This window comes from Cricetulus griseus, chromosome 2 (genome assembly GCF_003668045.3).
Source record: "Cricetulus griseus strain 17A/GY chromosome 2, alternate assembly CriGri-PICRH-1.0, whole genome shotgun sequence".
NCBI classification, from domain to species: Eukaryota; Metazoa; Chordata; class Mammalia; order Rodentia; family Cricetidae; genus Cricetulus; species Cricetulus griseus.
In genome coordinates this window covers 167982715-167996109 of record NC_048595.1, presented here as the reverse complement: position 1 = coordinate 167996109, position 13395 = coordinate 167982715, and the positions used below count along the sequence as shown (strand labels likewise).

General features: G+C 36.7%; 1 protein-coding gene across 1 annotated transcript in view; it reads right to left on the bottom strand.

Annotated features, from left to right (window-relative positions):
• Positions 1 to 13395, bottom strand: part of Dcc (DCC netrin 1 receptor) — a 1088579-nt gene that overhangs the window by 403600 nt on the left and 671584 nt on the right. The gene's annotated exons all lie outside the window — the stretch shown is intronic.

Genomic DNA, 13395 nt, shown 5'->3' with positions numbered 1-13395 from the left:
TCATTTGGATTGCAGAATATTAGAAATTCATACTAATTTCAATATTCTCCTTTATTGAATATTCCCAAACAATTCTGACAGCTCCACAGCTTTACACATTTATCTAAGCCGACTCACATGTGGACAGAATGTGTGTTGTCAGTCATGACACAGTAGCTGAGAGTGTGGGCTGACAAGTCAGGTATCCTCCTTCAAAGTTATGTATCCTTGGGCATTTGGTTTATTCCCCAGTGACTTTTTTCAGTTTGACATTACTTCCTCCTTTGTGTTATGTGATGAATCGGTTTTTACTATGTTTCTAAGAATTCCACATTTAACATAGTACCCATAGTGGCAAGCACAAGATAAGTTTCAATCCTTGTCAAACCTGCTTGCACTATGGCTAATGATTCATTATTAGGGATGGTATCTGGATTCTTTCAATCTATGAAGTGAAAACAATTATATATTCTAGGCTGGATTATCCTAATGCTGAACAGAATTGTGTTTCTAAAGCTGGAGCAAAACATCTCTAACAAGATGGTTCTTCAAATTACTACTTTCTTTCATGTTTTCTGTTTCATTTGTGTTGATCTCTCATCTAAGTAGAACATGTTATAACTATGGACATGCACTTTCCCATTAATGAAAATTATATGTGTTTTTAAATTACTCTTAAATTAAAACATTCTAATAAAAAAAAGCTTATCCACTAAGACATTTTTAAGTACTTGAAAGAGCAGACAATATTCTGCGTAGTTTGGGAACACATGCCAAAGGCAATATCACAGGAACATATCAAAATATCTTTTATGTTTTAGCTTTTCCTGCTGCTCGTCTGATATTATTTCTAGATACATTCTTTAATTTCAAATTTTAAAAAGTAACAAAAAGTAGGGGTTTTTTTTTTGGTTGAAATGTCACTGTGGGCTTCCATTTCTAGTTGGCTTGTAAGTTAAGATCTATTTTGTATTTGGCATATTATACTAAAATTTTTATACAAAAATTTATATGTTGCACATTTATTCTACTATGTATTTGCACCTCAATATTGCAGATTTCATTGCAATTATTACCACATCATATGACATATTGGGAAAATCATAAAGAAGAGTACATCTCACAGCATTCTAAATAATGGTATTTCCTATCATATTCTAATGTAATTCAACTATCCTGTCATTAAGAGCTAGTAAAAGCCTAGAGCAGTGAATACCCACAAACTTAGCTAAATGTGTTTCATATTATGTTTTCTGTGCCAGAAGCCGTATCTTCATCTACTGCAGATTAACATAACCTCCAGTGAAACATTTTTAACCTCAGTGATGTGCTTTTTCAGCCTTACATGAAAAGATAATCAAACATTCTCATTTACTGGGATGGAAAAGAGCTATTCATTACAGCCATGCCCGAGGGCTCTGCTAACACTACTATGTTCTGTCTTGACATAGTCCAAAGGAACCTGGTCAATCCACTTACTTTGCAATCTACTTTACTTGGCCATTATACTGATAACATCATTTTAGTCAGATCAACTGAGCAAAAAATGACAACTTCATGGGATGCTCTGGTCAAAATCACATGCGAAGAGAGTAGGAGATACAATCAGTAAAAATGGCATTACCCATCTTACCAGTAAAGATTTTACTGGTACTATGATTTGAGAAATATCATGGTATATACCCTACATGTGAGACAACATTTGAATATCACAATTCCATAAAACTAACAGAATTCTTTATGTGTTAGGCATTTTAGGTTTTCAGACAACACATGCCTTTTGCAAAGATTTTCTAGGTATAGAAACAGGTGTTTCTGGAAGTCCAGAATATGTTGCTATTATCCCTGGCATTCGGGTTGCAATATTTTTTTTTTGGTTTCTATAATATTTATAGTGTAGGGAAGAAGGAATTTTTGTAAAGATCATGGCAGGCCCCAATAAGAGAATCACAAACAAAACCACACAGCATTGCATAGCAAAGTCAGATCGCTTCTATGAGAGGTATAAATGTAATTTATAAAATTGCTTTTGGAAAGTATTTGAGTGTATTGGTGGAAACAAGTCAGTGAGTCATGGGAGAACCTCCCCCCCCACACACACATACCCACACACAGTACTGTAGTTTAGCTGACTTGTTATGGAATGATAAGAGAAGTGATATACAGAATATGAACAACACTAGCTATGTCCAAATAAGTCACAAGATCAAGGGAACTTCATCATTGTGATAACATAAAGATATTATACCAAGAATCAAGAGACCAGCTCCCCATTTCGGTAGCCGTAACAGCTGAACACATGCTTGTCTGACCTTGTCTTGGTCACTAGGAGGTCAGATGCCTGCCTTGTGGCAAGGAACCAATCAGAAGTTAGCTGGTGGTGCTATGCTTTACGTCTCTGCATGTGCTTTATGGACAAGTGCACAGCAATGACACACAGAGCATAGCAACCACCCTGGGAGGGCCTATGGACCATAACAAACAGTTGACCAATCAACACAGGGCAAGTGCTCCAAGCCTGGAGGCACACCAATCTTGATCCTGTGCGTACTCCTAGACACTCCCCTTACGCTGCCCTATAAGATCTCTATGCAGGTGCTTTGAGCCGTCTTTCCTAGCCATCTGCCATGGTGGATGGATGGATGTAAGGCCCAAGGTAACATGGGGTTAGTTAGTTAAACAACTACAATACAGCCTCCTGCAGTTTGCATCAAGCTTTCAACCCCTCCTGGTGATTAAGGTGGCCTCAGTCCTGGGCTGAGATCCTGGGGGCCTGAGCTTCAGGGGTCTTTCAAAGAGCAAGGAGGGCAAGAATATATACTTTCAGAAGTTGAATCATACTGATTTTAAACACTATTGTACAAGGGGACTTTCCCCCTCAGTTCTCACTTATGGCAATGTGACTCAGGAGAAAAATACCAAGTTTAAATTTAGCTAACTTAGTAGAATGCTATATAATTCATGTACTAAAGCCTTATTTAGGAATGCATTGAAGGAGAGACATTTCCTAATGAGAAGAATGTTTTAACATGTATTAATTAAGATAGAAATTACCCAAAATAAAACTACACATACACACATTCATACATCCTCATTCTCTCTTTCTCTCTCTCTCTCTCTCTCTCTCTCTCTCTCTCTCTCTCTCACTCACACACACACACACACACACACACACACACACACACAATGCTGTAGTTTAGCTGGTTTGTTATTTATTGAGGAGAGGAATGATAAGATCAGAAACACAGAAATTTGGGGGAAGAGGCCTGTGGATGATCTTAAGGAATTTGACCTCAAGTGAAAAGTTTTTGAAGTTCAGGTCAAAATAGATACTAAGTAAGTGATCATGAAGTGAAAAAACATCCAGCAGGTAGAGAACTCAATCTACATTTCCAAGGGTAACATATCAGTGGTGCAAATGAAGAGCACAAGAAACTAGTGATTCTGTTCAATTATGGAAATACTGACAATGTTATATAAATGAACTAGAATATGTAGGGTATATTTCAGGGAGCAAATTGTAGATAATATCTTAAAATGATGAGGAACATAGTAATTCTCTATATCAATGACCAGTAACTGGTGTCACATGCTCAGCAGTTATAATAAGTAAACACAAGAGGCTGAGATAGTTTGGGGCTTCTTCACCATCACTACAGTTGACCTATTTAAGGAGTCTATTTCTGTTTCCCACGAATGTGTACAGGCTCTACAGATTTAGACATTCTCATTCTCATTCTCATTCTCAGAGGAGGCCTGTTCCCATCATTAAACTCAAGCTCTTGCTGGTGCCTTGTCATTCCAGGCAATCCAAAATACCACCTTGCAAAGAACTAACTGCTTAAGTCATTTGGTTGAGGAAATAGGAAACACATGAAAGACACTGGCAACCAAAGGCAGAAGTCTTTTAATGATCTAGTCCTCAATTTTAATGATGAAATGACTCCAAAGTACCTATGCACTGTGAAGAAAAGACGAAATTCCTGACCATAAAATATACAGAGATCAGTGTTAATTCTAAAGTGCCCCCCCCCCTAGTGATGGCAATGCTGGTAACAATGACTTGCAAAGAAGGATGCTGAGTCAGTAAACAGAAGGATTATTAGTGGGTAAAAAAAGAAGCCTAAATTTCAGCATTCCTCAAGAATCTTGTAAAACAGGTTCTGTTTGTCAGAAAGCCCTTCTTATCCCATTACCCCAAAAGGTCACCTGCCTTGGACAAGGGCATCTAGTTCCCCCTCAATTTAAACAGAATGCATCAGCTCAAAGACTCCCATCTTCCTGGCTGTCATTAAAAAAAATCCACTGTTTTCCAAAATTTTGCTCCTCTTTGCTCCGCTAACTACAGTGAGAGGTCGTCTTACAGTTTAATCCTCAATAAACCCTTCTTTAGTGATCCAGTTACATGGATTCACTGTTTCCTTGCTTACATAATTAGATGTTTCAGTTGGTGACAAGACACATCAAGAGTAGTGCAATCTTGAAATGAGTTGCAGTTAGTTTTTAAGGATTGTAGGTCATCTCAACTTTTGCTTTTGACCAAGGCAATTACTCTGCCTTAACATATCTGTATCTAGAATTTATGGATACACATATACATGTGTAGAATAGAGAAAAAAGGAACTGTATTTGATAGTAGGACACCTTTTCTTTTTTTTTTAAGTAGCAACACTTACTCCTCCTGATCCAGGGAACAGTGGTAGGTGATATCCCCCTACTGAACTCCTATCTAATAAACCTGCCTTCAAGAAAAAGCAATCATATTACTCAAGATCACACCCATTTCAAGGGATACAGAAGTATACAGAGGAATTCTAGCTTCAGAGCAGCATCCTCTGTGATCATCTGAGACTTATTTTGGCTATATTAAATTTACTTTTTTAAAACTGTATGTAAGTACCACTTCCTTCTTCGTTACTCTGATGATGAAGACATTATGACATGGGCAGTTAAAATATTAATGCTTGAGGGAGTGAGGAAAAAAATGAATCCAAATTTTCTGATGATAGGATTGCAAACCTGTCTAGACACTGTGGCAATCAGTGTAGAAAATTCTCATGAAACTAAAAATAAATCTTCAATATGAGATAGCTAATTCAATCTTTGTCATATGGCTAAAGAAGTTGACATCCAGTTTCATATACAGTTGCTCAGCCAGGTTCATGACTGTTCACAACAGCTTGAAAATAGAAATGACCTAAATAATCTTCAAATGATGAATAGATAATAAAAATGTGGTACATATACACTATGGATTACTATTCGTATGTAGAGAAAAAAATGATACCATGAATTTTTCAGGTAAATGGATGGAAATAGAAAAGGTCAAATTGAGTGAGTAAGACCCAGAAAGACAAAAACCACATGATCTCTCTTCTGAGACTTCTAGCTCCAAATATCCACCTATAATTGTATTCCTTAGATAAACTTCAGAAATCACGGGGAAAAAAGTGATCACTGCTGGAATAGAGTGGTGGGGAGCAAGGGAGAGGTAATAGCAGCATACAAATTATCTGATGAGGGAACTGGAAAGGGAGATCACTAATTAAGGAGAGAGGGTGGGAAATCCAGAAGAAAGAGGGTAAAATAACAGTAAGGATACTTTAAAAGTCATAAGAAATCATGTTATTAACATATGTGATTCTGATAAAATTTTCTCATCTGCAATTGCTATGTTACCTCCAAAAACCAAAGCCTACTTATAAAAACTCCAAGATGAGGCATGAGAAGCACTCTTTTGAGTTGTTGTCCAGGGTTGTCCAAGAGTTGCTGAAATCACAGAGGCTATTATTATTGCCCTTGGTTGTACTCAGAGGTGGAAGGTAAGTTCCTGTTGCTGAAGATATCATGCACATCAGCAAGAGCTCAGAGGCCTCTGAGATGGAGCTGAATGACATGACCCCTCATCGAGGACTATCTTTCATTGTGAGACACTATACATGTTATAAAGGGGGGAAGCAACCAATAGTCCTGCCCATCTTACAAATTACAAAAACCATCATAGCATGATAATCCAAATGGTTGAATAGTGGCACACAGTTTGATTGGAACCAATATATCTCCATTGAATTTAAGATCCACCAAACAAGAGGGAAATAATGTCTGGTACTGGCATCCAAGCTAATTACCCAGGTCTAGTAAAGTCTTGGATCTCTGAGGTGAATCTACCAGACTACTTTCTTAGCCAGCATACACCAAATTACATTGTAAATATTTGTCCTTATACTTATTGTAAGTGTAATCTTTAACTCTCATTAAGTCAATTTCTAGTTGCAACAGATGGAGACCATTACAGAAAACCAAAACCAATTAAAATGTGGAGTTGTTCACCCAGTCCCAATACATTTACAACACAATTCCTGAAAATTGTGGAAGAATGGGCAGAGAGACTATAAAATACAAAGGATCAGGGAGTTTGCCATGAGTTTGGTCTCCTAGGAATATCAGAAGCTATAAGAATAAGCTCTAATCATCATGACTGCCTAAACAAGAGCTGAACTAGGACTACAATAGACATGTTAACATAGGCAAAGAATTGCAGACAACTGAGGAATGATGAGAGCAAGAGCAATAAAAAGCTTTCATCAAGGAAGAGCACATCAACTGGTTATCTAATACTAAAAGATCAGCCCTTAAAACATACATATAAATAACATTATACAGACTGAGCAAATTGTAATTATGTATTTGGGTATATATACACATATGTATGTCTCCACTGTTAATTACATGAAAAAGAGACCATGGGTTTGAAAATGACTGAGGAGAGTTTTATGCAAGTACTTAAAAGGAGGAAAGGGAAGGGGGGAAGGATTTAGTTACAATCTTAAAGAAATAATTTAAAATGAATAAAAATTATATCTGGAATATTTAGCTATCAAATTAAATGTGTAATTATACATTTTATTTATTATTTGAGATATTTTATAATAAGTGAGAGATAATAGATAAATATATATAATATGATTATATATGTACACACAATACATATGTAATTGTTTTAAAAGTAAAAGTTTAAAATAGAATAAATAGAAAACATTTGTATTTGATGGAAAAAATAAATGGTTTTCCTTACTCTCCCAGTATTTAGAGTTTTAAGAACCCCACAAGATTATAGTGCTCCTTGGTGTGTTTACCACCAGAGTCTGATGTGATCAATATTTATGAATCTATCACATTTTCCAGGTTGTATGGTTTACAGTTATTGCTGATCTCAGTGCACTCCCATCATTTCAGAATTCATTTCTAATGTCAAAGTCTGCCATATAGCCATCTCCTCATGATTATCACAGGATCTGCTCCCTGTTTGAAAAGCACATGCAGAATGAAGGACAAGGTGAATGACAAGCCTTTATTTGAGAAGTCTCTATTTGTTGAGAAGAATTGGATGAGGGAATTATTAAAGTGATGTGGTTAACTACTCTGAAAATCTTACCAATAGCAGTCATTTTATTTTCCTTTGTAATAACTTTTCTAACTGAGCTATAAACCTACAGTTTAAGTGAGCAGTAGCATTAAAATATTTGTTCATTAATTATATCTTTGGAATGTAGGAGAAGATAGAGGAATAAAGCTTTTATTTTATCCATCCCACTAAGTTCCTATTTTTCTTGACACTAAACAAAATGATGAATAGTCAACATTTGTGTAGCAATTTACAGCCTACAAATTCCTTTAAAATACATTTATTAACTAAATCCTTTGGTCAGTGTCTGTGTCAGTCAGAGAGTACTTGCATGGATGTACATAAATGCGCATATGTGTGATTAGGATAGAGCAGGAGACAATCTCATTGTAATTATTCAGGCACCTTCCCCTTTACTTTGAGATTGAATTTCTGACTGACCTGAAACTTCTCCATATATGCCAGGCTAGCAAGGAGCCCCAGGGGACAGCCAGTCATGCCACTGTCCTGCCACTATCAATGGGTTGACAAATGGCCATTACTATGTATCTTCTTATTGGTTTGTTTGCTTGTTTGCTTTGTGTGGCTTCTGGGCATTCACACTTTGGTCTCCATGCTTCTGAGGAAAGTACTTTACCAACCATGACATCTCCTTAATCCCTACATTAACTTTTTGAGTCAGTTCCCTATTGCAATTTATAACTGAGGAAATGGAACTGTGGGAAGCTTTGACAATCACCTAAGAATCTGTTTACTGAAGTATAGGCCATCTTAATATTTACAACCGTGCATAAGTAAGTCAAATAAGACTGTATATGCACAAGTCTCTCATTTTCAATGACTACTACAGAGTCAATTATCAAATTGTGCTAAATCAATGTGCCCTTTCTGAAAATAGTTAATTTGAGTGTCTGCACTTCTCACAGGCATAGGAGACTTGGTTGGGAGAAATGGTGAGCTCAAATTCACTTATTTTCATTTTTACCAAGGTAAGCAAAACATATCATTTTAATTATTTGAATTTATGGCCACAGTGATGAAGCTAATAATTTCAGTTAATATCTGTTTTTGAAAAATTGATTCTGTATCATCTTGGCTAGAATTAATTTTTAACTATTTATGAAATATAATTCTCTAGGAATGCTTTGCCCTATAGTTTCAGCACAATAGGAATTTATTTCATAATGCCCAAGCTGAACTTTTACTCATTTGAACTCAATGAGGGAATATGGAAGGGGATATGGTCATTTCAATGAACAGTTTATTTTGTATGAAGAAATTGTCTGCTGTTATGCATGGGATTTGGTCTTCTAACACACTAACTAGTCTAGTACAGTGGATGCTCTTCTAACTTGTGTTCCTGAGTTCTAGGAACAATTTGATCATCTACTAACCACGATTAAGCATTTACATTGCAGAGTCCCTTCTTATGTTAAGAGATAGTCAACTTAATTGTTTACCAGTGGCTACTATGATTAAGTCATGTTTTAGCTTTAATTATAGGCTCTTCCATATAGCTATATAAGTGTTATTAAGCTGAAAAAAATATATTCTAAAAGATCATGTAGTGGTGCGACTAATCGTATACTTGTTTAATGTTTGATAAAATGCCTATGGTTTTATTAGTTCAAACCAACCTTGAAAAATATACACAATCATGACTTGGAGTTGGCATACAGTTACAGCAGCATCCAAGTATATATAGTCCCTGTCTGTTTGGTTCCCTACACTGTTTAGTATCTTGATTTGTAACAATTTACAATGAATATAACACAGATTTCTGATTTTGTATTGGTGTTCATGACCAAGCAAAATATTTTTGCTAATTCCAGGGTGTATGATATACTGCCTTAATAAAATGTTTAAAATGCAATATCATTTGTAATCTGTGACCTTTCCAATGGGGGACAGGTAATTGTTAAAACTCTCATTTTTCTTAATATCTAACCAATTTATTTCCTCTACTAAAGTGAAAATCTATCTTGTTACCTACATTTGAGAAAGAAAAAAATAATTCATGCATTAGAAAATATGCACTATTAGCAGGAGACTTCCACTCTATATTTCTTTCTTGTCTGTTTGCTTTGAATTGGTTTCCAAATACATTCAAAGTTTTTAAAAAATGTGTTCTATTTGTGATTACATGGATTTTTCCCACAGCATTTTTATATGTGGTACAATATGAATATATCATCTCTTCCCATGATAATTATATTCTATTTCTTACCTATCTCTATTAAATACATTTCAGACTATATAATCTTCTGTGATATGTACATTATTTGTCCCACAGCCCCCATGCCATAACTACAAAGTTACTTTCAGTGAACTACTGAGGACACTGTGAGGAAATTAAATGTATCCCAGAACCTAGAGTCAAAATAAATAACTAGAAGTAACTAATATATTTATCATTTGTCCCTCTCTCCTCCCTATTTCCCTTCCTTCCATGTCCAAAATAGTTTATATCTACACCAAGTATCTATATATGGAGTTCTTCATTTAATGCTTATCCCCAGTCCAGTGCAGTAGAAGGCAGCTCAGTAAGCTGGATAATTAATTCACCATGACCACAAAACAAGGAAGATCCTAAGTCCTGTTTATCTATGTGCACCTCTGTTTACTACAGAACTAAATAGAGAATTCTCAATAAAGAAATCTAAAATGGCTGAAAGACATTTAAGAAAGTGCTTAACATCCTTAGCCATTAGGGAAATGCAAGTCAAATCAACTCTGAGATACCACCTTACACCAGCCAGAATGGCTAAAATAAAAAACACCAATGACAGTCTATGCTGGAAAGGATGTGGAGAAAAAGGAACACTCCACCATTGCTGGTTGGAGTACCAACTTATACGACCAATTTGGCCATCAGTATGGTGGTTTCTCAGGAAAATAGGAATCAGTCTATTTCAGGTAGAGCAATTCCACTCTTGGGCATAAACCCAAAGAATGCAATTCATACAACAAGGACATATGTTCAACTATGTTCATAGCAGCGTGGTTTGTAATACCCAGAACCTGTAAGCAACCTGGATGCCCCTCAGCTGAAGAGAAAATGTAGCTGATGGAGAAAATGTAGTACATTTACACAATGGAGTATTACTCAGCAGGAAAAAAAATGAAGTCTTGAAATTCACAGGTAAATGGATGGAACTGGAAGAAAACATCCTGAGTGAGGTAACTCAATCACAGAAAGACAAGCATTGTATGTACTCACTCATATATAACTATTATACATAGAGTAAAAGATTACATGCCTACAACCCACACCACTAGAGAAACTAGGGAAAAAAGAGGAACCAACGAGAAAAACACATGGTCCCCCAAAGAAGGGGAAAGGGACAATATCCCCTGAGAAAATTGGGAACATGGAAGAAGAGAGTAGGGAAGTAGGAAAGAGAGAAGCAGTGAAAAGAAGGGGGAACAAGAAGGATCAGGAAGCCTGAGACAGGGGAGAAATAGAGTAGAGCAAGAAAGGAGATGTCAATAGAGAGAGACATTACAGGTTTGGAGAGAGGTCTGTCACTAGGGAAATATTCAGGGATCCACAGTGATGATCCCAACTGAGAATCTAGGCAGTAATGGAGAGTAGTGGAGAGGCTGCCTTTGATGCCCTTCCCCTATAATTGATGACTACCTTGATTGCTATCCTAGAGCTTCATCCAGTAGCTGATTGATGAAGAAGCAGGCACCTACAGCTAAGCACTAATCCATATTCCTGGAATCTGGTTGTAGAGAGGGAGAAGGAGCCAAGACAGTGCTGGAGAAACCCACAGAAAGAGTTGACTTGACCTAGTGAAGGTACAGAGACCCTGGTCATTTAGCTGGGGAACCAGCATTGGACCAAACCAAGCCCTCTGAATGTGGGTGCCAGCTAGGAGGGCTGGGAAGTCTATGAGACCTCTAACAGTGGAGTCAGTGTTTATCCCTAGTGCACAAATAGATTTTGGGAGCCCATTTCCTGTGGAGGGATACTATTTCTTCCCAGATACACAAAAGAGGGTCCAGACCCTCCCCCAAATTGTGTGATAGACTCTGATGATTCCCCCATGGAAGGCCTATCCTTGGGGAATGGGTGGAGAGTGGTTTGGGGGTGTCAAGGGGGCATGGGAGGATGGGAGGGAGAGGGAACTGGGAATGATATGTAAAATAAGATTGTTTATGAAATAAAATAAAAAAAAACAAAAAAGTAAAGTGTTTTGTTTTCATGACAACACATTTTTGGGAGGGCTTAGTTATTTTAAATAGTGGAATTAGATCTATAATCTCTTTCACTTGGAAAAAAATGGCTTCTTATTAACATCCATTATACCTCCCCACTCCAAATCACAAATTGAAATGAACAGTGACATCAGAAATATAACTCTGTTGTTAGTTCTGAGAAAACACTATTAAGCACTTAAAGTATTGTAAAACAGATAAACTGCTTTAATTTATATGTACCACTGTTTACATAATGTATCTATGGGTTTCTGGTATTCATTAGACTCTTAAATGTGAATTGGTCATCTCTGTCCATGAAAATGTGTGTGATAGGTATAAATCATACAGTCTGCACCATGCACATTTTGTGACAGTGTTATCCAACTACCTCTATTGACAGAACATCCTACACTTACAATGATTTTTAGAATGCTACTTACTAGATCTTTATTTAGTGAACATCACGCATGCATTTTATCTTTTACAAAATACACATATTTTCAATATTTTCCCCAAATTTGTTTTCTGTAAAGAATAACATATCATTTAATTCTTAGTTTAGTTAAGAATATTATGTTCCTGCAATACCCAAGACACTAATTACTCAAGGGGGAAAAATCAGATAACTATAGGTACAAACTTCATGAGGTTTTTTATAAATGGACACTGGGTTGAACAGGTTATTGTCTTCATTTCGGGGAGAAACAGATTGCTATGGTTGCCAAGAGTAACTGTCAGCAACAAGTCTGTGGACACTCTACAGCTGAACAGCTGTGTTGTGCAGGGCCACAGTGTGCCTCAAAATGTATGTTGACCATTTATTGTTTAAATTTAAAAAGAAAGGGCTATGTTCTTCACACCACGGTCAACCTCACTGCTTAATTTATATTTATAGCTGGCCTCTCTACCATCTGTGCATACAGCCCACACTGCATCTCTGAGGAATTAGAGTGACATTATTTGAAGACCAGATTAAATAGCCAGGAAAAAAGCAATCCATCACTTATGGGGGGAGGGTAAGAGAGTCAAAGTAATATCATTTCATGTTTTGGGACTTCTGTGTTCATATCTTACCATTTCTTCCTAACTCAATGAAAAATGTAAATGAAACTGCCCCAATACAGTCACTGACAACACTCTACATTTAGATCATAAGGATTACTAAGCTCACTTTAGTGCAGAACCCAGTAACATTACTGACAGAGGACAGTTATTTGTGTTTCTCACAGGTCTTCTGTTTAGGCATCTTTATACTAGGTCCTAACCTCTGTCTTAGCTTTTGGCTTAACTTGACACCTGACTGTATCTCTCTCTTTTGACAGAGGATAGGACCCCTTGGGATGAGTTTTTATCAAGAAAGCTTCAACCTTGATTTACCCTTGTTCCTTTCAAGGGTATAAATGCAGTTTCTTCCCACTGTTAACTCTTCTTTTTCATTGTGAACAGCACCAGATAGTTTCCAGCCAGAGTATCTCTTCCATTTGTCATGTTTGCTGTCATTCCCAATCAGCCCTTTCTCTCTCTTTCTTTCTCTCCACCCCTAAGGGAATCTCTTGCCATCTCTATTACTCGTTTATCTGAAGAGAGGAAAAAGCAATGCTCGAGGTCTGTGGGAAGCTGCCACAGATGACCCTGGGCCTCTGCTCAGTTCTAGCAGGTAATAGGACGATTTATGAATTCTTCTGCAACTTGCATAGATGCAAGAATGATGTAAATATTAATGCATTAGACTCATGCATACATGTGTGTATACCACATACAACCAAATTTAGCCATAATACATATAAGTCATATGTATGTATGTA